This window comes from Hippoglossus stenolepis, chromosome 16, assembly GCF_022539355.2.
Source record: "Hippoglossus stenolepis isolate QCI-W04-F060 chromosome 16, HSTE1.2, whole genome shotgun sequence".
NCBI classification, from domain to species: domain Eukaryota; kingdom Metazoa; phylum Chordata; class Actinopteri; order Pleuronectiformes; family Pleuronectidae; genus Hippoglossus; species Hippoglossus stenolepis.
Genome location: NC_061498.1, coordinates 16,709,188 through 16,733,920, shown reverse-complemented (window position 1 = coordinate 16,733,920; position 24,733 = coordinate 16,709,188). Strand labels below are relative to the sequence as shown.

Below are 24,733 nucleotides of genomic sequence, written 5' to 3'. Positions count from 1 at the left end.
ATTCATTCCCCAGGGGAAAATAAACTATTTCCATTTTGAAAACTTTGGAAATATTATAGTGGCACTCAATAGAGTACACAGTCTCCTCAGGAAACCATATTTAAGTTCAAACAAAAAAAGATATCATTTTATTATCCAAGAAATCAACATCATGAATCATGAAAATGTTTAAAAATATACTGGTACTCAAGTGACCTTAAATCCGTTCCATGTCTTTTGTCAGGACAGCTTGTACCTCGTAAATTGGATTAAGTAGAAACTACAGAACAGAATTCAATGAAACTTTTTGAAAGGATACCCATTGAATTTTGGTGTGGACCCAGGATTTTTTTTCCCTTTCTTTAAAATTGCGTAATAAGACGTTTTTCAAAATGGATCTTCATTAAAAAAATTCACATATGTCTAAGGAACTGATATCCATGAGTGTGTGAAATTTGGTGCAGCTTGATTGAATTTAAAGGGCCTTGGCAGAGGGATGCCAGCTACTGAGTGCCTTTCTAGTTTTATATGTGCAACACTTCCATGTTGTCGGTTATAAAAAATAAGGTTGCCTCAAGGCACCGCTACCAAGACCGAGAGTTGAAGTCTTTCTTTGCTAAAGCTGCAGCGAACTGGTCTTGAATCAATATCCTCGAACCATTTAAAGGTAACAGTTTTCTGAACTAAAATAAAATCAATCGAAATACATGTTCAGAAAAAAAATGTTTCCACTACGGTTTCTTGAGGCAGGATAAAATGAAATGTCAGTTTTTACTAATTCAGTCCCTTGAAGCCAAACAATGACTTCTGTGAACTCAGAGTCTGCACAGCAGCAGATTATTTATCACTGCACATCTGCAACACAGACACTCTGAGTGGATAACAGCTCTTCATATGATAAACTGCACTCTTTTGCTCTTGCCATCACCCTTGAGGAAGCCAAGTGAAGCCACTTCAGAGCGCCAGTGACGCAGCGCTGCATTCAAGTAACGAGCTGAGCAAGATAACAGATCAGCCCCTGGCGGCACCCGATCGGCTTTGTTTGCTGTTTCGGGATTTTCAGCACCACTACACTCTGGACAGCTCTGCACAAAATAAATGGCGAGAGGGACGACGCTCAACTTCACAGGAGGACTGAGTTCACCTGACGAGCTTTCCTCCACTACATTGTCCACTGCCATTCTGTCTGCTCTTGATTAAAGGGGCAGCGGTCATTGAGTGATCACAAGGATACCCGGTTTGATTCCCTGACTCCTGCACAGTGTGTCGAAGTTTGACCCTCAAACTGCTTGTTTATGTGAACATGTGAGTGAGACAAGCATTTACACACTAGGAGAGTCCTACATAAATGCAGTCCATGTACCCTCATGTAAATGTAGCCTCTCCCTCCACCTCAAAGCCTTTTGTATCACAGAGAGCACTGCTCTTCATCACCGTGGATAAACTCCTCACTCCTCATTTCCAGAGGTGGGGTTAACCTCCTTAACTGACCATAAGGCTCTACTGCAAAACTGACCACAATCCCTCCACTCTTTGTCTGTACAAAAACAGCTCTTACAATATCATGTCATGGTATATTCAAACATTATCTGTAAAACATGCTCTAATCCCTACAAACAGAACAAGCTGTAGAAAACCTGGAAACTGAAATCTCTCATTTCACTCAAGGATTTTAAAGACTATTGTCAAGTCATTGCAAAATCACTTGTAACTTATTTATGTGAATTGGCTGTGTCCGTACACTGAAAAGTAAAGCTCACCCCACCACTTTCATGTGAGTAGATGGGACATGGAACAAACAAAATGATTAGAAGTACACGTTAAATCATCTTTTCACAAAGATGGTTACTGACATACCTAAGTATGATTGTTCAGTTAGTCTGTTATACTTGTACTCCACTACATTTCAGACAGAAGATACTATTATTTCACTGTGTTTCTTTTAAACAACTTGTTACTTTGCATATTCTTTCATACGGATCTTAATGTCTCTTGCACCACTGACGTGAAGACAAAACTGTACAAAACTGAACTACGCATTCCAGAAAAAAAATCAGTATCACGATGCTGTTTGTTTTCATTTCACTTCATATGAATTTCAAGTGCAAGAATAATGAGGCCACTTTAAATTGTAAATTGACTTGGCGCAGTTGGCGGTGTGTGAATGTTTGTGTGGTGTGCGTCTGCTGAGGCAACTGGGAGACATAAAGGAATGAGAGCTCTGTTGAGAGGGAGAAAATATGCTTCAGACCTATCAAGGCTTTCCTCGGGGGACACTGAGCAAGAGCTAAAACTATCAGTTGTCCAGTACGCCAAGAAAAGAGATGGGAGAATAAAAAATGAAAAAGAGTCACGAGAAAGTTAGGGTGAAAGACAGGACATAGCAATTTGGGGGAAAACTGCATTGAAGCACGTCATTTAGACTGGAGTTCAAGATGATTCTTTCCTCTAGTGTGCTATTCAGGTTTTTTGTAAATGTAAAAGTTCTACAAACTTAAAAAGCATAAAGTCTGTGGTAAAGGGAGCTCCTCCCCTCCAGAGAAAACACTGAAGCTCCTGCACCACCTTGTCAGTAGTACGGACCACACTGCACCATTGTGATGTCATGTGAGATCACGATGCCCCATATTTGCATAAAGCAGGTTTAGTGGCTAACGAAGCCAGGTAAAGTGAGCGCAGAGGTCTACATTTCCTACACACACACGAAGCGGTTGACCAATCACAACAGAGTGGGCCAGCTGGCCAATCAGAGCAGACTGGGCTTTATCGAGATGGGGCCCCAAACAGACAGGAGCTAAAACCAAGTGTTTCAGACAGAGGCTGAAACGGACAGCATGAGGAAAGTTCCTGTTTGAACATCATATGTCAGTCTTGTCTCTCTTTCGATGACACCTCACTTTTCACACAAACAAACTCACTGAGTGCAGGACTGGTTGTGACAAACACTGACTCTGTGGCAGGCTTTCTGCTTTCCAACTTTTCCAAAGCCAATTAGCAGGCAAACGTCTGTTCACAGTAACGAAGAAAGGCGGCGATGGCGCAGAAGTGTGCAGCAAACTGTAGAAGTTTAACGGGCACAACATCCAGACTGCATCACCCATGTTGACGAGAAGCTTTGACTTGTAACACTTGATGCACAGCGACAAATGGAAGATTAATCACTATTATAACCTTTTACTTCCTCATCATCACTGCATGAATGTGCGTTTTAGATATGGACATTTGAAAGTCTCCACATCCATATACCATATTTAATGTTCTCATTGTTGTGCATTTAAATCTTTATGTCTACAGTAGTAAATAGTAACAATACAGCCATTAAATAAATGCAGTGCAGCAAATAGTGCAGAACCAAGTATAAAGTTGCATTAAACAAAAGAACCTTAATCACTTGAGTTAATGCAAACATAAATGAGAATTAACTGGGCACTCGTTGTTAAGTTTCTCCAGTTGTTGCATTTTTAGAGCCTTGGAAAAGGTTAAAAATGTAAATGAGAATTAATGAGGCCTCTAACAAAAAGCTGTTTCTGACAATTTAGAGAAGTGCTGGAGGACTGAAAGAAAACCAATGAAATTAGAGCGAGCCTGTGAGACAGTGAGAGACCGCGAGAGAGACAGCGGATGACAGGGGAGGAGGAGGAGGAGGAGGAGGAGGCTGGAAACCAAATAGTCTGAGGGGATTGATGAGCACAAGGGCACAGGGAGAAAGAAGGGGGGGAGAACATCAGCATTGTCTGACCAATCAGAAGGCGGCACCTACACAAGATATGATAATAAATGGAAGTGAGCAATCCATATTTTTGCATTTAGTGCTGAGTAATCAAAGATAGAGGAAGCTCGAAAGGAGGGGGAGGGAAGAGGAACAAAGGAGGAGGCAGTAAGGTAAGAGCAATGCGATTGGCTCTGTTAGGCTGGAATCAGGCCAAGTGGGCCCGGGAACTAAATGCAAACACATCTGAAGGCCAATTCATTTCGCACACAAAGTCTGTGTGATGTAAGATTTGTCATCTGTGTCCACAAAGGTCTGCCAAAATATGTTGGCACCGGAAAGTGGAAATTTGTTTGAGCTCGAGGACACTGGACACCCAACTACACCTGAAACCTGCACCCATTGGGCAGTACTAACTGTCAATCACACAGTATCATCGCCTGCCGAGATTATAATTTACAAAATGAACATCCTGCTGTAATGAAGAAAACTTGAAACTAGGGATTGAGACAATAAACTTCTCAGGAAAACGTTTACTGACAATATGAATTTCTCATAGACTTTTATAGAAATAGAAATATAGAAATTGACTGCTCTTTACAACCAGCCACACTCTAGTGGTCATTTTCAAGAATATGGAGTTCAGGCCCACAGTCCATTTCTATATACATTCTATGGTCATAACTCCAAAAATCAGACACATTTCTGGTGCTGAAGTTACAGTACTATAATTCATTAGGGAGACAATACAAAATTCTACAACAACCCATTGCAACATTTTACTGCTAACTCTGAAATGCTAATACTAGCATTGAAGGAATTGAAAGGATGATAAGAGCCACTAAAATAAAGGGATCCTCTGGGAAATTTGGATGTCTGTAAAAATTTTTGTGTGACTCCATCACAAGTGAAATATTCTACCTGCTGGGAGAAGTACAGGAAGAGGCAGGGGATCACCAGAGTCATTCAAGCTGCTTTCAGACGTGAACTGAAGTCCAGACATTTTCCTGAAATTGTCCAAAGAGGATGTATGTAAGAATGCAGATTCGAGTAAATTGATAGGGACATTTTTCCAAAACTTATCCTGCCAGACCCTGAGTATAATGTCTGCAAAAACATCAGAGTGGGAATACAGGAGGAAAATTCTGGAATATTCACAGTGAGCATGTGGCCGTGTTTCCTACACATGACAGGCGCAAAACTGGCTGAATACAAATATCTCAGGATGAAAAAGAGGAGCCATACACTTAGAAGATGTGCATGAAGAAAGACAACTTGGAAAGACAATGAGGTTTGAGAGCTTTTAGCGTTAAGGGCCTCTGTCAGTGTTAATGTGCTGTAAACAAAAAAATGTTTGGTTTCCACAGCAGAGCTTATATGTAACATCCTTGTTTATATGTCACATGTTTTGTGTTGTTGCCTGTTGTTTTGAACATGTCTCACCCATACAAATTCCTGCTGCATTTGTTTTATCTGAAAAAAACATTTTCTCGAGTTCAAGTCTGAAAATAGATTAAGATTGTCTTGGAACCTTGAACGTCTAGGTACCAAATGTTGTGTAACTTCATCACAAACATTTTAATTGCAGGGAAAAGTGATTCCGTTTTATTGTGTGAGCGCCGTAGATATCTGTATCAAAATATAATAGTAATAAAGCCAATGGTTTGGAGAAAAATCATTGGAATTCATCCTCTGTGGATCATAATTGTGTGCACAAATTTCCACGACAATGCATCTGATGACTGCTGAGAAACTTCATTCTGGAGTAAAGTGGTAAACCAACAAACCTAATGTACAAATAGAGGGTTTTAGCCAAGGGGTGGGAGACTATCACGAAACAAGAGACAACAAGAACACATGGGTGGAAAAGAGAAGAAGAGTGAGAGAACAGAGAGGCAGGATTCAAATGGGAGAGATAGAGCGAGGACAGGAGTCGAATGTGAGAGGTGGCTGTGAAATCAGAGGCGTGAACCCACAGAGATGGATGTTTGAGAGCAGAGAGGAGCGTAGGGCGGAGAGGATGAAGCCAAGGTTTGAACCATTATACCAATGCCAACAATTTCTGGTGGATGTTGCCAAAAACAAGCGAATACTGATATTCATTATATTTGAATATGGTCTTTTTTTTTCAAAAAAAATGTTGCCCCAAAAACTGTCATTTTGGAAAAGGCTTTGAAATGGAATTTGAGCCTCGTTGGACACAAAAACGCTTCAGTTAAAATCCAGAATCAACAGTATTTTATGTTGAGTAGCTCCTTAAAGCTGAGGCTGGTTTTTACAGACTGACACCTTGAAGCCTTTTAGCAGAATCCACCCACACCACACAGTGATCACCAGCCTACTGAAATAATGATGATCTGAAAGTGGAGGTCGTGACAGTTTGTTACGCATTCTTGTGAATTCATATTTTTTATGATCCTGGAAGGGCGGAGCAGAGATAAGGACGGAGGAGTTGAAAAGGTTGAATCACAACTTTTGAATCGCTCACCGTCAATTAAGCCGGAACAGGTCAGGACAGAGGGAAAATTATGAGATACAAAGTGATAATCATTTCCTGAGAGAAATGTCATGACTCACACATAACAGACCTTCATTATGAAGGCTCCGTGTGCGTGTGAGCTTATTTGTGTCTCTCTGTGAGTGAGGATGAAGAGGGCGATGGAGCGATTAGATATTGCCCAATGCAAACAAGTGATAATCATCTCCTCCGCTTCATATCTCGCCGTCATAAATCTTGATCTCTCACTGTTCTCCTTGGAGAGCTGTTTCAGTTTCAGGTCATGTCATTGACACTTTCAGTGAGCTCAGAAACTTTAAACTATATAACCCTGCTAACCCTCACCTCATTGTGCGATCAGAGATGTAGCAGATGTAAGACGACCCTGCAGTGTGAATGGCCAGTAAACCCAAACCAGTCGATTTTTAAATTAAAATGTAGATGATGCACAAAGGAAGGGCAGAGTGCTACACCTCATTGAGATTCCTCTGTGATATTCTGCTCTGATTAAGTGTTGCAGTTATTTTAGTGGAGCAATTTCCTCTAAATCTACTTCAGTTATTTTATAATTCCTTCAGAAAAGTGAAGGGATGAGACATTGCATAATTCATTGTGGGCTATAAATACAAATTGCTGCAGCTGCAGTTTCTATTATTACGGCAGTGTTGGGATCATAATGTATGGACTACATAAAAGCTCTCCAAAAGTGAAGCCAAAGTGTTTTGGTTGGTCGCCCCCTGGTGGCGCAAATACCCGGTCTCCTCCATGTTAGTGGGCGGGTCCATCACAGGTTGATCTTATCTCTCACACACACAGATCTGCTAGTTTGGTTTTAATTAGTAATTTGAAGCTATAGAAACGGTTTGAACATGTCATGTCATGATTGACAGCTGGTACTGACTTGCGATTGGTCGAGCGCCAGTATCAGGAGGGACCTTGCTACCGCACCTCCATCCCCCCATCGCTACTTTGCACTGAATTTATGCTACTGCTGGCAGTGTTGTGTTTGATTGCGTGCCCGTGCCTTGGCATTTTATCTGTAGAATAATTTGTACGCTTGCAAACATCTGACAGCTTTCATATTTATCTGCTCCGTCGGCAGTGTCACTCTCCATCGTGTTTGTTGTTGACTCTCAGATTTAAGACACAGCAGTGTGTTTGTTACACACACTGTCTATGTCATCCTTGCTTAAGATGTGTTGTGCATATGGTTGTGTTATTTCTCAGTTTTAATCACCTACTGGTAGCATTTTACAATATGTGAAACAGCAGTTTGGTTTTTCCTCGCTGCTCTGAAAGCACACTGCAAAAAATATATATGATGCACGTGGCTCTCATGGGTTCGTTTGATGTGACACCCAATGATCCATTCAGTTAGTCACACTCCATGCTATTGGATGGGAGATGTGCCAAACCAATGAATGAACATAATCCTTTAATACATTTTTCACATAGACGGTTTCTGGCATTTTTTCATTCTGTCAAACTGTCAAACGTTCGGCGTTGAGGGCGTATCGGTGGAACCTCGATATCATGGCTCCACTCTACGATACTGCGCAGACTCTTTTACAGTACGTGATCCCTACATATTAGTCCCAAATGGGAGTCTTAATAAACTGGGTAAAACATAATATTAAAAAAAAAACTGAACATAATGTCCCCACCAAAATCTGTTACTGATGATGAATCTTAACTGGACATACCTCAGTCAGACATCATTAAATTCACATTTGGACATCTGCAGGAATGAGACGAGAACATACCCAGATGGGAGAGACCCAGCCATCCCTTGCTGGTATTTGTCTTCCCTGTCACGTGCACTGAGCGTGCTCGTATTGTAATCATCATTAAAAACCTGAATTGCAGGTGTAAATTTACCCTCCAGCTCAAATGAATAAATGAGACAGTTGGCTAGCAGCTCAGGTAGAAACACACTTGTCACAAAATGAAATGTGAAGGTAACCACGGATGGGGAACAAATGAGATGAGCTTTTTAACATCAGTTTTTAAAGATGCTCACAGGAGCAACTGGCATGTTTGGCAAATCTGTGTTTTGGCATGGGAGAGGCTGGTTTGATCTCTTTCTGTTGACTCACGACACAGTTGCCAGGTGTGAACATAATCCAACTAAATCCTGCTTCATAGACATAACCACGCGGTCGTGCCGCACTTTAAAACGACAAACGGAGGCAAATGGGGTAATGAGGCTGCATTTCTGAGTCTACTTTAGGGGTTTCTATTTGATAGAAGTGAGAGGAGGAAATCAGGTAACCTTGCTGGGTGAATTCCTGGAGTCTTGACCTGGTTCTACCAAGGTTCAATTTATCAGTTGTTTGAGTGACGGCATCAAAAGACTGATATCCCACCAGCAGGGTGACATTTAACCTCCATCGCTCTTTTTATCTCTCCTACACTCCAACACTCATATCCACATGTGCTCTCTCTCTCTCTCTCTCTTTCTCTCTGTCTGATTCACCCTCTCTTTTATGTAGGACAAAACGTGTATATAGATAGATATTTTCAGTGTCTTGGTCCCCAGGAAATTTCACTGGGAAACTTCCAAAGAACAGATCGGCCCACTTTCCTGCCACTAAACTGGAACGGCCAATTTCCCTCCCTCCTCGTTTGACATCTACTCACAGAATGGTACACTGATGCGCACAAATGGACCTGAATGCCCCGCACAGTGAGTTTGTTTCTGGGTCTCTCTACAATAACGAGGGCCTACACACGTCCATTGCCGCAATGCACTGTGAAGCTTTGGATGGAGACAGATAAAGGCTAATAATGTGTGTCAACCCTGACCCTCTGGTCAATTGAGCACACGTGTAATCATCCTCCAGCGCCAAAGCGTCCGCATGGGAGCTGTACGTCACACACAATGCCAATCTGAACCGCAAGGACCCAGGGGAGCTCGAGCGAAGGAGAATGAAGCCACATGTTCTACTCTCTATGATCCACAATCTGATGTAACCGTCCCTTGTGTTATAAAACTAGGGTGAGCGCCGGTGGAGGAATGGTTTGAGTCGGAGCGAAAAGGGCGGAGTGTACAACTGCATCATTTGTGTTCTCATCATGGACATTTTGTAAAATTGGGCCCTGGATACCTCGGAAAAAAGAACCCCAGCACATTTGGTGTCCTAGAATCTCTCTTTCTACAGTCACTCATCTCAGCACATCTATACTTAGCGTGCCAACAGGAAGACTGAAGGGAACTTTAAACCTTCCTCTGAGCTGCAGGTCACAGGGTCAGATAGGTTTGGGTTCTACGTCCAATAGTAACTCTAACTTTCTCAAACCGAAGATCAAATGTTCACAAAGTCATTGGGAGAGATGAGGATTTGAGTTCTCTGTTTAGCGAGTGCAAAACTATAAGTGCCTTCCTGGGGAGACCTTCACTTTTAACTCCTTCTTCCAGCATGGACATTTGGAACAACTAATAAACACGTTTTGATTTCCTGAATGGTCAAGACAAAATGTTTTATGAACGTGGTTAGGAAGTATCACTAACCTGTTTTAACTGTTCATGCAGCTCAACTACAACTACTACAAGACTGCTAGCCGAGCATGGCTGCAATCATGAGCAATACTTTCGTCATCGACGTTTGGATTTTTCAGCTGATACAGGATGATAATGGCACTAGATGAAAAGTCAGGGCAACAGGGGAATGTGGGCAGCTGTGGCTCCGGAATTACGGCAGGTTTTCCATTAACCAGAAGGTCATTGGTTCAACCCCCAGCTCCTTGGTCAAGACGCTGAACTCCCAAATTAACCCTTACAACTGTTCTGTCAGTGGGTTGCATAAAAGCAAAAGCTGCATAAAGAAGCATTGCTGGAATGTGTGTGTGAATAGGTGAATGTGATTTGTAGTGTAAAGCGCTTAGAGTGGTCGATACGACTAAAAAGCACTTAACAAATGCAGTCCATTTAACACCAAAGTTATTTCCAAACCTCCTGAAGGACATGAATGGATCCAATTTCAGATGATCACCAAACTCATTTATATTCATCTCCTGGGCGCCATAAATGTCCGAACAAAATGTTGTGTTAAGTAAGGTAAAAATTGAGATATAGTATACTTCAGTCTGGACCATAACAACCAACAGACAAATGTTCTGGAGCTCCACCTCAAACGTGATTCAAAATCATAATTAAGTTAAACCACGGACTTTTCTACTTTGAAAACGAAGTACTCTGATACTATAGCTGCTTTGACCCGTCATGTAATGAGAAACAAGGCACAACAGAAGCCAAGGCACAGAAGCCAAGACATGTATGCTTACAAGAAAACAAAAACCTTTTAAGACAATAAGCCCAGACACATCTAACCAATTCTGCCTCTCTGATTTTTGAGCATCAAAAGAAGCAGCGCTGTAGAACAGGAAAAGGAGTCAGAGACATGTTGGGGTAAAGCAATAAAACCAACCCCAAGAGGGATCGCTATATATAGACAACAGTGGTTTATAGTAAAGATGTGAGTGGGTGTATGAGACTACATAAGGAAACGAAATAAACGTGTGAGCTCTTCCTGAGGGGTGAGAGTGACCTCGTAGCCCATTTTCCTATGGTTCAAAACGGTGTTTACCTCAGGCAAACAAACCCAGCCTCTTAAAACACAGACTTTTAAGGTATTTTTCATTAAAAATCTTGTTTTCCAGACTATGAAGCTCGATGTAATAAATAGTCGCTGGAAGCAGAGCCGTCCAAATCAGAGACAAACATAACCGGCAGCCTATTCTATAAAGATTTCTCTTCCCTGTTCTCCACAGGTCGGTTGTGATATCATTTTCTATACAAATATTATCAGGTTGTATCAAGGGTGCTGATGTCCTCTGAGAACACGTTTGTTCATTCGCTAACCTATTGATCAAAGAGAGGCTGGGTTGTTTACACGATTTTGTGGCAATCTTGAAGGCTAATGAATGTCAGAACCACACAGAGAGCAGCTCCCTGACTGACTGAGCAACACGCTGAGACTCCTGTTTGAAAAAAACAATAGTCACTGCATTGATAGTACAGTGTAAAGGCTGCTTTTCATCCATCCATCATGTATACTGCTTATCCTTTGAGGGTGGCAGTGAGAGGAAGCGGGAGTACCCTGAGACAATCCACGCAGAGATGGAGAGACAGGCCCCGGCCGAACAAGGATTTAAACACACTGTATGTGAGGCGATCGAGCTAACCGCTGCACCGTACCATTCCCTGTTTAAGGTTTGTTCGTTACCACCACCAAGGAGGCCATGTTCTCACCTCTGTCTGTTGGTTTGTGAGCAAGATAATACAAAAACAACCGAACAGCTTTCCATGAGACTAGGTGTAAGAGACATAGGCCAAGAAAGAACCCATACAATGTTGGTGAAGATCCACATCAGGGTTTGATCGTAGAAATTTGTGAGATAGAGGGTGTTTTTCAAAATGTTCATTGATTTGAGGAAAATTCATGGATCATGATTAAAATATGTATTTAGATATTATGAGTGTATGCAAGTTGGATCTGGATCCAGTGAATTTAAAAGTGGTTTGCTAAGAACTGTTAGGCTAAGTTACGTCTAGTTGTAAAAATGGCATTGATTGAATCAGAAATGAGACCCAATCCTGAAATATGCGGTGAATCAAATACTAGTGGGTCTTCGCTGTATCTCCCTGAGATCACTCATCAGATTCTCCAACATCTTCTGACAACTTTTCTCTTGAGTCGGCTCTCGCTCTATTGTCTGTTGAGTCATCATGACTCTTTAATCCAAGCATGCTGAAATGGAAACACTTAATTTCACTGAGAGATTTTTCACACGACAAAACTAATGTTTGCATGTGAAATGTGAGTGAATAGGTTAAATCGAATGATACATTAGTTTGTGCAGGTGCATGTATGTGAAAATGTCACAGGATGTTACAGACACGCAACTGACAAAACGAATCATTGCACAGATTCCAACTCGAAATCTAAACATGCGAGCCACAAGATTTCACATTAAATCTCCTGTTGGATGCAAATATTGATATTAAAGTGTACAAGTTAGATGCTGTAACAGTGATGAATGGCAACACATTTTGGCAAATAATGTATATTTATGATTATAAGAAGGCACATTCTCATCGAACAATCATTAAATAATTGGACCTTTAAAATGTCAGAAAATAGTCCTCATCTGTAGAATTGGCTACGTAGTTTACCCAGACTTTTCCTTTCACACATGCACAATGCAGTAGGAGGTTTTCTGCACAGAAGCGTTCACAACAGTAACAAATCCTCCGCATCATTCAGGCGAGAGGTGGAGCAGCCGGGTGCAGCAGACAGAGGCAGGAAGTGACATATTAACTCCACTGTGGAGACACTGTGCTTTTCTTTAAAGCACACAGACACCGGTGTCGGCTCTTATCACCACAAACTCTCTTGACATCTTCGTCGGTGTCTTCTACTAGATATTTGTTTGTTTATTGTTGTTTTTTTCATTTTTGTGTCTGTCGCGTGTTTTAATCGTCAACAACCCCTACACTTGCTCGCAGTAAATCCATGCGGGGATCCCCTGCTGTGTTCTCACATCAGATTCTCCTGGAGTTCTAAGGACATTATACTAGGAGGCCAGGCAGGAAGAGTCCACAGAGACTGCGGAGCGTCTCACTCAGACATTTGCATCCACACATGCCCCTCCAGAGAAAAAAAATGGTTTCATAAAGCAATCTTGTACAAGCAAAAACAGTCATGTATGTGAGGGGGAACAGTGTTTGTTAAAGCTTCTCTACTCTCCACAGGAGATGAAGACAGTCGATCAGCCTGGGAGCCAGAGAGCTGAGATCACATTCAAATAGCCTGGTAATTAATTAGCTTTATTCGTCATTGGCGGTGAATCTCTGTGGGACTGCACAGACTCAGTGCTCCATCTCTGGTCGAAGCTATGCGCCGTTTGCCGTATGTTTCAGAGAGCTGAGTAATAGACCCATCGTAAATCACGCAGACTCGTCTCTCTCGTCTGGCTGAGGAGCTGAAGTGGTGGCTCGGCTCAGAGCGGCAGGACCCACTTGCTGTTATCTAGGGCCTCACTGAGGGCCCTGTTGGGGCTATTAGTTGGCAGCACACTGGGAGTTCATGAATAAATGAGCGACAATGGGAGCAGCCGTAGGGGCGGAGACTGCCTGAACATATGAGGGGCCGTGAAATATTAAAGGTGGATGCTGCTCCCCGGCTTCAGGCGCCAATCGGAGCCTGGCCATGTGGCAACCTCCGGGTCATCCCTTTTTGTTTTCTACAGGCCAACAGAAAGCAAATCAGCCGTCCAACTCCACTCGTCTCACCGTGGGTCACTTTCACACAAGACTGCTTGATTTCTGCTCTGCCTCCCTCTTCAGAACAACATCCCTTTGAAGCCCTGTCAGAAAGTGCAAGCCGTCAGCAGAGTGAGTGCAGCCATGGGAGTTTTCGATCTCGACCCGCTGGGAGAGTCGACCAAAGCTGGGGTTGTGATGAGCGCGCAGCTCTGACGAGACTAAAAAGTTTTATGAGGTGGTTGGAATTAAGCACCTTCAACGAGGACACATCGTGAGAGCTGTGATACACACTCACTAACACTGATGCAGAAATGAGTAGAAGGGCTAAATAGCTGGACAAAGCTGTCAGTGGGTGAGAAAGACTCTTTTGACCAAGTGGAGAGAGAGATCCCTGTGGTGCAGCAAAGGCTGAGTCAGCAGTTCTTCCAGGAGGGTCTGTGGTTTCATGTTTCAAGGCTTTTGAATGGAAAATCTATCCCCTCCGACGGATACAGCATCCCGAACAGGCGCATTATTAAACACATCTCTCACCACATACTGAGCAGCTCTGTGCTGTGGGATTCTTCGCACACAGAAGAACCAAATCCATCTCAATTATTAACACAGGCTAATAACAACGATTTTATATCAACTGAGAGTTCGCATAACTTTGCTGCACATGTCAACTCATAGTGGAGCATAGACTATAAATAAAGATGGACGACCTGTCTCCAATTCCTCTCAATATACAAAAATGAAGAAAACACATTTTTAAAATAACAACTTGACACAGTTGAGCATAGAATTCTGACATATTATTCATTTGTTTTGAGGTTTTGCGGAGAGATTATATGAAGACATGTCCAACAGTTTATCAGTATGGGAGTTGTATAGTTGCTCAAACAACCTAAGAAGTCATAATCAAGGAATATACATGTATAATACAATACAATCAAAGAAGCTATTTTCTGCATAATAAATCATTTTGCTTTTGATTTTTAAGGAATATTTTGGTCATAACATTTCTGTACATTTACTAAAGTTTACTTGAGTACTGTACTTGTACTTAGCTTTAGTTTTAGCATTTATGCAACGTTCTACTTCTACTCACCTTCATCTCATAAGAAAATATTGTACCTTTTACTCTATGTGTTAGACAGATCTAGTTACTTTTCAGATGGTAGTGTAAACCATGTATGTCCAGATGTGTTGATATTGAATGTTTGCGATAAACTGAAGGAATGTTGTGTCCCTTTATGTGTTGAGGAGAGTCTAAATCAACCCTTTAAAAAAGCCACTGGATGAGCAGGAAAATGCATCATCACAAAGCAGAAATCAAGATGATTTCTGAGCTCATTAAAAGTTACGACCTGAGAGAAACATGGTTCTCAAAGACATATGAGGATCTTGTAGGAGAGGATGCATTGCTGTAGATTAAACGACAGTATATGAAGTTGTTCAAATGAACTCAATGAAACACAGACATTAATGCAGCAATATTAATCTAAAATATAAGATAGAACAGTCAAACATTTTACTGCAATATAAGAACTTCTACTTTTCATACTTAAAGTACATTTTGCTTAAATAAGGTTTTGAATGCAGGATTTGTAGTTGAGTATTGTAAAGTGTGTAATGTGTCCTTTTAGCTCTCTCTCCTCTGTCCCATTCACATCAGCTGATCTTTAAATCATTGTCATGGGGCTTCACTGTTGTTGTCGACATCACTGTCCTTTCTTTCCTAACATCCAAGTTGTCTTGTACAAACACAGGCTAACCTCCTTGTCCTTCACTTCCATAATCCCCTGGGATTCGCTGGTTTCTGTGTCATCTTTGTTTCTCGTTATCTCACTCGAAAAAGTGACAGATAAGCTAGAAAAGAAGATGAGGAGCCGAACGACTTTGAGCCAAAGATTGAATCAGACTTTAGAAACTGCAGCGACAGAGGAGGGAAATCCAGCACATGTTAGCTGTTTTCATCGAAGCTATGTAGGCCAATCAATATGGCTTCCCATCAAACAAATCCGATATCTCCTTTCTTTCTATCCATGTGTTCCTCCCTCTTTTTTCACCTCTCCTCTGACTGTTCCACTCGTTTTCAGGCTATAGCGAGGACTGAAACTCTCAACAACGCTGGGGTCATAATGCACTTGAACTAAAGCCCCCACCTCTTTTTTTCGGCCAATTTCACATCCAGCACTGCCTACCGCCGCGAGGAAGCTCCGGTATCCAGGCAGAGCTGGCAGGATGTACGGTATCTCATATATCACCCCCCCCATTGATACTGCCATGGCCCAATTCCACTGTTACTATAAATACAGCCAGCGGTGCCTCCATTATTAATGCAGCAAGATGCCCAAACCTCCGCTGGCCCCCGAACATTGCCGATTCATCATCTCCCATAAACTTTAAAACACCCACTGCTGCCTACTGCTGGTTCAAAGTGATACACATAAACAAGCAGATGAGGTGCATGCACACACACCGACACACACACTTCTCTCCATGGCAAGTTCATTGGTGGAGGAGGGAGGCAGAGAGAGAGAGAATAAGCATGAAAACCGAAAATAACCCATGGCAACTTGATGACAGACCAGTTACTGTTTTGAAAAAGATGTAATTGCAACACGAAGACAGAGGACCCCAGCTGAGGGGAGGCCTGCTGTCTCTTGCTTATCCACGGTAACAAACTGAGACTGTCATTTAAAGGGGTTGCAGAGAGAGAGAGGAAATAATCATATTTTACTGCACTGGAAAACATTGAGTCAAAAGCACGACTGCATTCTGCATAAGCTGCAGCTGTTTCCCCGCATGTTTACACTATGACAAATACAAGGCTATAGGCTGCTCGACACATTTCAATCACGAGCAGCAAACCTGACACCAACAGGAGTCTGCACAAAGCAGCGAGTCACACTCAGTGACAGCAGCGTCAGCTGACGTCTCAACATCACCACAAAGGTCCAGGTCTGAACTGACAAGGTAGTTGACATTTACTCGAAAACATGGACGACCTCATGCTGCTGACTGAAACATCCAAACACAATTAAAGAAAAACAACATTCACTCTGTGACATGCAGTGATACGCACTGACAATCAAGATTACCTATATGGACTCAGTGTCGTTTACAGCTCACACAGATCTTACACATTTCAGTGTTTGGCTGAATCAAATGAGCCCAGAGAAATAGGTACATCAAGCACTCGCTTTGGTTGGTTACTCAGAACACAGCTCACGATCCCATCAGCCTGTAGTGCTGCACTCAAGACTTTAGGGAATAACTGTGAGAACAAATTTAGGATTTCCAGCAAACAACATTGAAGTGTTAGTGCATTTGAACTCAATTCAGGTTAAAAGGGTTTTTTTTCCCCCTCAAATTCTCTGATCCACAATAGAATTTTGCTGTTGACAAAGTAGAATTCATGTTTATGCAGCAAAAATGCAACTGGTATATAAATCTAAAAAATATAAATAAATAAAAGTGATAATCAGAGACTTCAGTCACTATCAGTTCACTAATGCACAATCATCCATTGTGCCTTTGGAAGTGAGAACAGCATCTAATAATTTACTGTATAGTCGGTGATGTCGGCAGTCCTTGGATTTGCAAGTCGTACACCACCTGAAAGCTGATTCACACTGTGAGAACTTCGTGTCTGCTGTCTTTCCCACAGGAGCTGAATGCAGCATTAGACCCTGCAGCTGATTCTTGCACTGCTGCCTTTCGTGCACAAACACACACACTAACACAAGTCATACCCCACCCTACACTCTAATCATCATACCGGGCCAGCACTGCTCCACCGCCACCATGCATCTGCTGCTGCTGCTAAAAATAGCATCCCCACTTTGATGATGCAGCGGTGACTGTTGGGAGAACTCATCCCCCCTCTCTGCCTCTCAATGGCGCAATTAGCCCTAATAAACTGGGAGTGCATTCATGATGCATGTAGGAGTCTGGCGAAAGCCCTCCAAACCCCCCACCACAGCACACCCGCCAACCATCCTCTCCTCTAATTGCGATGAATGGAGCCTTTGCAGTGGGACAGATGTGAAAACTCTGTTCATGAGGAAGGAGGCAGGAGGAAGTGAGAGAGAGCAACATAGGACGACGGAGATACGATAAAGATAAAGGATCCAGTGTGTGTGTGCGTGTGTGTAAGGGAGGATGGGGGTATCCTCTTGGCAACCAAAACCTGGCTGGGTCTTGTTTCCACAGAGAAGCACAACCAGAGCATCCTGGATTTGAACAACTAGAATTACCACCTCATGGTTGTCTGTCTTATAGATTGTATATTAGATGGATGCCTTGACAGCTGCCCCGAAAGTGCACCCAAATTCTCTTGATCGCCTCCTGGTGGCCAGCTGCAGTATAGGTCCTGCCTTCCTGCTTCATCCATCTTTAGATACAAATGGGAAATATTGTCACTATCTCCTCTTCTGTTCTGTTCCTATATATGGCACTAAATAATTTGACTTTTTAGACACAAAATACCATCAGCTTGCATGTAAATTCTTTAGCTATGGCAACAAATATATGTTTTGTGGTGTCATAATGACCTTGATATCTGACCACCAAAATCGAATCACTCCTTCCCTGAGTCCAAGTGAACATTTGTGCCAAATGTAATAAAATTCCTTCCTTCTTAATATTGCATTCACAAGTTTGGGACAGTCGGCTACAGCTACCGCCAACACGGAGGCATTAAAACAACACTAAGCTAACTAAGCTATATTTACTCCAAATCGCCTCTATCTAAGATCAGAGTGTTTCAGACAAACGAGAGACAAACCTCAATTTTCAGCCTCACACCATGTGCAGTGGGTAATGATGGTGCCTCTGTCTCCCAAACACCCTGACAGCCTATTTCCACCAGACAAAATCATCACTCTGCCATGATGAAACACATGCAGACAGAGAAATGAGTAATAAAGACTGAGACAGAGCATCTTTCCAAGAGAAAGGTGGACAGAGGTAAACGACAGGAGAAAAGGAATAAGGAGAGACAAGAGAGAGGACAACGCTGAAGTAGGACAGAGCGCAGGGGAGGCCTGTCCGTCCCAGATCAGTCGTTCACCGCCGGCAAGAGAGGGATGAGGAATGAGTGAGATAGGAAAAAGTGAGGAAGGAAGAGAGTAAACGAGATGGCTATATCTGGAGTTATGAACTACATCCCCTCTGAGCAGTGAGGAGGAGATCCTGACTTGAGCAAATAAACCAGGAAGAAAATACAGAGGCAAAACCTGAGAGAAAATGAGAATCTGACAATGGGACTTTGACAGCACAGCAGCAATCCTCAAGCAGAGAGGTGATCAGAGGAGGAGACACTGCATTCACTCCCTTTCTCTCCTTCCCACACCCTGTGGAAGAGGATTCCGAATAAACACCAAGCTTGAAATAATCCAATTAATTCCAATTAACCAACCTTTATCTCTGCTAAGGCCTGTGTTTCTCATTGAGTCAGGTAAGCTCTGCCTCAGTGCGCTGATAAACCCTCGTTTTGTCAAGCTTTGTTGAGCTAAATGAGTGGCGAGAAGAGATTCTGGTCGTCTGATCCCCAGAGAGGGATCTGCCCGGGTGGAAATGTCAACTGTGTGCTGTGTCCTCTGAGCCTGTAGTGAAGCTAAAGTGTAGCGTTCCATAACACTTCCCAACCAAGACGGAATGACCGGTATTTCCCTCGCTAACGTGGCCTGAATGTTAATTCATCATGGGTGTTCGCTGGATCACTCAACAGTAGCGGAATCAGCCGACTTCCAAATTAATTGAGCACTGTGGAAGTCAAACTAAACAGATCTGAACTGAGCTAAACTGGGCCAGATTTCACACTGACTGAACCCATTAGTCTGAGGCTATTTCTGTGTCTTCCCATCACTCAGAGGCAGCAAACTTTATATAAAGCTGGACAACGTGAGGAGGAGCGACACATACATGTTCAGTGTCAAGTTGGTTTAACAGTGAAGGAATGGTTTTCATTCACTGACATGATGCCTGTTGATGAGGTAAATAACAAGAAATAACAGCGTAAAGTTTCCCACTTTCTACCAGAATACAACAGTTTTTCAGGTCATAAATTAGAAATGCAAAATGAGTGAAGTGCAGCAAAATATTCTAAAACGAGGAATTCCCCTGCACTATATGAAAATAATTAAGACCTTAATTTGTGTTCTGTAGACCAAATTATGTTGTTTTTACCCAGTTTTTATCCGATGTGTTTGTGTGTGTGTGTGTGTGTGTGTGTGTGTGTGTGTGTGTGTGTGTCTGTGTCACCCATTTCAGAAAAGTATCCAAAAGTGTCCAAGTGCTAAAGACAGGTCAACTGGACTTGGTTGAGTTTCATTCTTCTTTCTCCTTCAAGAAACTCAACCAAGTCCAGTTGACCTGTTTTTAGCACTTACCATGACCTGGATGTCTGAGAATCTCCACAGACATACTGTCATTATGTGTGTGTGTGTGTCAGTGCAAGAGAGAGAAAGAGAAGAGTGAGCGAGCAGAGTGAGGACGGACTGAATTAATAAATACGTATTATATAATAAGTGTTGGTTCATAGGTTTATTGTTCATAGAGTTAAATTAATACTTGAAAAGACAGACAGTTATATTCGCAAAATCAAAACACAAAATCAAAACAAAACAATTACCCAAAAAACCAACCGACGATGGACTTAGACAATTGACCATATACTGTATATGTCCAGTCGCCCAACCCTTGTGAAAGGCGCCTTGGACAAAGGTCTGAACCACAGACCAAAATACAGCCAGACTAAAAGATGTTTGTCTGAATCAAACTCAACCAAAGTTCAGTTCGTTTACTTTTCGAAAATACATTTTCGGATATACTTCAGACTTTCAGACCAAATGCAGGAAGTTGAGACAGTATATTTAAACAATAGAAGAAAAAAGAAGCAGACACGGCTCACAGGACAGCCTGCAGTCTCTGCCTCTGATGATATAATGTCTGAAAAACAAGGACGTTCATTTTCCTGGTAGTAATACCATAATGATATTGTCTGTGGTAACAAAATTAATGACGTGTACCAGTTCATTAGTCTCCATTCTGACGGGAAGATTACTTCTTTTTTTTTTCTACTGGCAACACTCCAACGTCAGATGCACACGCGGCTACAAACCAATCACTGTCAAGTACAGATTATGTAGGTTATGACAGGACGTACGTATGTCATTCAATTTTTGGGGTGAAATCCATAAATTACATGTGAAACCAAAACTAACCAGATCAAATGCAAACAATGTAAAAAAAAACAACATAAAACTTGGCTCAGACATTCTGGTCTCTCTCTACAGTTATGTCATGTTGCTCGCTTCATAAGTTTAGATAATTAGACAGATTGTGTATTTCTTTTTTAAAGGATCTTATATCATTGTTGTGTTTCTAGTCTTTATGTTTTAGTGATCTTTTATGAACACCATTTCCAATAAGCCCCAGAACTTAATGGGCTATATTCAAAAGAATCAAAAGGAGCAGGACCAGATGTTACGTTTTTTTTGAATTTTCGAACAACTAGAAAGATGAAAATAAGAACAGAGAGCAGGTGAGTTTTCTGGACATGAATGAAACCAAGATATGACAAGTTGTTTGGTTGTAGTTTTTCAGTAGCCAGCCAGTGATTGGTTGGACATGCACACCTCCAGCCTCAATCACGAATAAATCTTAAAACTGCAGATTGTTGAAATAAACCTGATGCTGACTGAACTGCTTTGATCAGAGTCCAATGTGTCAGGGAGATTGAGATTTATTTCTCCTATGAGCGAGTGAAGCAACACTGAAACTGATCGGTGGAGAGCTTGCGGCGATGAGTTACTGGTAGCGACCGCTCGACATCAGCATGTCTGAACTCGGGGCACCACTCAAAGCAAAGACTGAGTCACGTCTGTTCACCAGCACTCAACGCCGCACATTGACAAAAGCACTTCACTTTCATACATCAATACAGACGGTACACTTCAACGAACCCACCACCCACCGACGGCATTCAAAGTTCTCATCGTTACAGATTCTGCTCGTGGCGTGTAATGTTGTCGCGCTGCCACAAATCACATACAGAGCATGGACGACGTGCGTGTGTGCGCGTGTGAGTTGCGATGACTGTGTGTGGGCGATATGCAACCGTCCATACCTCTGTCAAACCAATACGGAACACACAGCCACATGCCCGAACACCTCCAAAGAGCAAGTTTAAGTTCTGCTACATTTTGCTGAAATCCTCCTCGCCGCTCCGTGCGACATATATTGCAATTCAGAAGAAGCCTGTGTGTAATTATGTGTGGCCTGCCATCACCTTCCTGTGGGCTGTGTTCAATAGAAACAAAGGCATCTATAGAAAGACTATAGACTGAGGTGGGGAGATAATGACAGGGGCAGAACAGACACTTATTCCCTACTGGCTCAATGACCTGTTTCCTGTAGAGGCGGCCACTCAAGTGAGAGGACAGCAGTTTGAACGTCCGCGATCAAATCCATCTGCTGTTAAATGCCTGGCAAAGCATCCACTGTATCTCCTGAGTGACTCACAACACACCATTTAAATGCTGGGGTGCCTCTGCGTCCATGTTCACCCATGCACACGCCGCCTTCACACGCTAGAGTCAATATGTCCAAAGTGCGATTTACCGGGTGACTTAGTGCACTGGGTAGCCTTTTAACTGTGAACAGCTAGCTGCTCCATGCACCAGATCGTTTGCGGTCCTTGGCATTCATGCAAACGTACGTGGGAGGGATTATCAGTTTGACACAATGACAAATCAAAGAACTGACACATAGCATCTGTCATACATCTAGCTATTTATAGACGATGCCACAAAAATGTTGTGATTCCCTGTCTTGTCTTGTGTTTGCATGATCTACACATATGTGTTTCCACTAGTGCCACCTCTTCTTTTTATCCTCCCACTTCCTCTCATCTTCTGCCTCTCTGCAAAAGCTGGGATAATGCAATCATCTGCTGGTATCAAGGAGCAAACCACACCGCTGGCTCTGCCTTCCCCGTGTCCGTGCATCCCTCAGCAGATCCTCGCTGTTTGGCTTTTCTCATTTCATTTTATTTTCATTTTGGATGTCTTTTCCCAAAAAACGATGCATATCTTCATGTAAAACCAGGGTGTTGCGTGCACAGAAAGAAATGTGACAGAGGAATAAATGTTTCACATCAATGCAGTAAACTTGAACATGCAAACCCTCCCTTTCCATTCCCTGCTGCACACACACAGACATACACACACAAACACCCCTCTGACTCCACCACTACCCCTCCACAAACACAAAATCCTACTCCGCTCTGCTTTGCCATGCACCCCACCCCCAAAAGCTTTCCCTTCCCATCTCCATGCATGACAAAAGAGAAGAGCCGAAAGCAGAAAAGACAGAAAACATCCTTACTGTCTTCTACAATCCCTGATGAAATACAGAAATCCCTCCTCAGAAAAAAGGGGGACAGAAGTAAGAAAAGAGAGGAGGGGGAGAGCCCAGCGGTTGCCAGTTGCAGAGGGATAAGGAGTGAGGAGGGGCGAGCGGGAAGAGGATGAAGAAGACTGTGGCAAAAGAAGAAGAAAAAAAAAAGAAAAAGAAAAGAAAGGACAATCACTGCTGCAACAATGACAACCCTCCTCCTCCTCCACTGCCGCCTCCGCCGCCACGAGATATTACAAGGTGTCCAGCGTACCGCTGCACTCTGAGGGATGGAGCATTATCCTCGGCTCCCTGCCCGTCCTCCAGCAGCAGCAGCAGCTCTGTAGTAACACTTCTGTCGGCTCGGTCCGGCAATCTCCCCATCCCTCCCCTCACTCACTAGCTCGCTCGCTCGCTCGCTGTCCTCCCCACCTCCCTCCCTTCAGCATGTTCTCAGCGCCCCTCTCTCTCTTTTGCTCTCTCTTTTCTTGCACTGGTTGGTTGCTTTCTCTCCATCACCTCCTCCCCCCCATGCCTCTCTCTCAATCGCTCTCTTATTCGCTCTCCCTTTGCCCCCCCTCCCTCCTCCCTCCCTCCATCTCTCTCTCCTCCATCATTACCCAGATACAAGGCATAGCCCTCCCTGCATCCCTCCTGCTCACTCTCTCTCTCTCCCTCTCTCTCCCTCTCTTTCTATCTCTCTTTCTCTGTATCTTTGATGTTTTGGAGTTTGACTCTTAGCTGTGAAAAGAATCTCGTTTTTTCTTCTCCTTCTCGCAGAACTGAAGCATCACAGAACACAGTGGGATCCACCCCAAGAGCACACACGCACACACACGTTTACAAACACACACACACACACACACACACACACACACACACACACAAGATTATCCAGTAATTACTACACAATATCAAACAATAAAACCAAATACATCGATTAGAGCAAAATTTCACATTTTTATTGTATTCCTTGCATAATCCAACAATTAAATCCATATCAACTCTCTCTCTCTCACACACACACACACACACACACACAAACATGAATTAGGAATGAAAGAGATGTGTACAAAAGGATGAAGGGAGCCACTGCTGCAATGCTTATTACCATACATAGAGGTGGCTGAGGGAGGAGAGGACTGTGGGTGGAGAGGGAGCTTTCTACTCACGAGCTGAATTCAATAGCAAGTAGAAATCAACTACATTACAGCAATCAGTGGTGAGTGAAGCATGTCAAACTCGCCCCATGGGCACTGATGAGATGACACCCCTGTAATGGTCGGGAATGAGGGAGGAGGTCGGCTATGATGGTCGTGTATACGTATAATGACAATAATCACAGAGCAGCAGTCAGGTCTCTGTCTTGTTACTTGCGGTGATCAATACAAAACTGGAGCTGCTGGCTCCCTTGACACTTGATTCCAGCACCCAAGAGCTACAAAAAAAAAACAGCTGCTGGAGAAATGTCATAACGGAAAACTGTCTGGGTACGTTGACAAGAGCCAGGCGACATTTCACATGTTGACATAATCCAGTGATGAATCAAAGACGATAAACTCTCCTGTGTTACACTGCCACATCATGAAAAATGAGTATGAGATCATAAAAAGTGGTCGTTTCTCAGACCTAACAGGGGAGAATTGTCATCAGTTTCTCCTGTAAATTCAGCTTCATGTATCTGTACATATTAAACTGTTTGAGTTCTTCCTGGATTTTTCAGATTTTCATTCTCCTCAAAATTTGTAGCAGCTCTGTGCTCATCTATTTGATTTTACAGCTCGTCCTACAGCAGTGATATCATAGTAACACTTTTCCTGTTTGTGGATTCCTCTCGCTACTCGAGAAACAGTATTTCTGGGGAGATGCATATCTTCAAAATCTCACACTATGG

General features: G+C 42.7%; 1 protein-coding gene across 2 annotated transcripts in view; it reads right to left on the bottom strand.

Annotated features, from left to right (window-relative positions):
- shank1 (SH3 and multiple ankyrin repeat domains 1) overlaps positions 1–23,290 on the bottom strand; it is an 86,420-nt gene extending 63,130 nt beyond the window's left edge. The window contains exon 1 of one of the 2 annotated variants that reach the window (XM_035180400.2): positions 23,114–23,290. The gene's annotated coding sequence lies outside the window, so the exon portion shown is untranslated. The other variant, XM_035180399.2, reaches the window with a different exon arrangement.
- Positions 23,291–24,733: the final 1,443 nt, after the last annotated feature.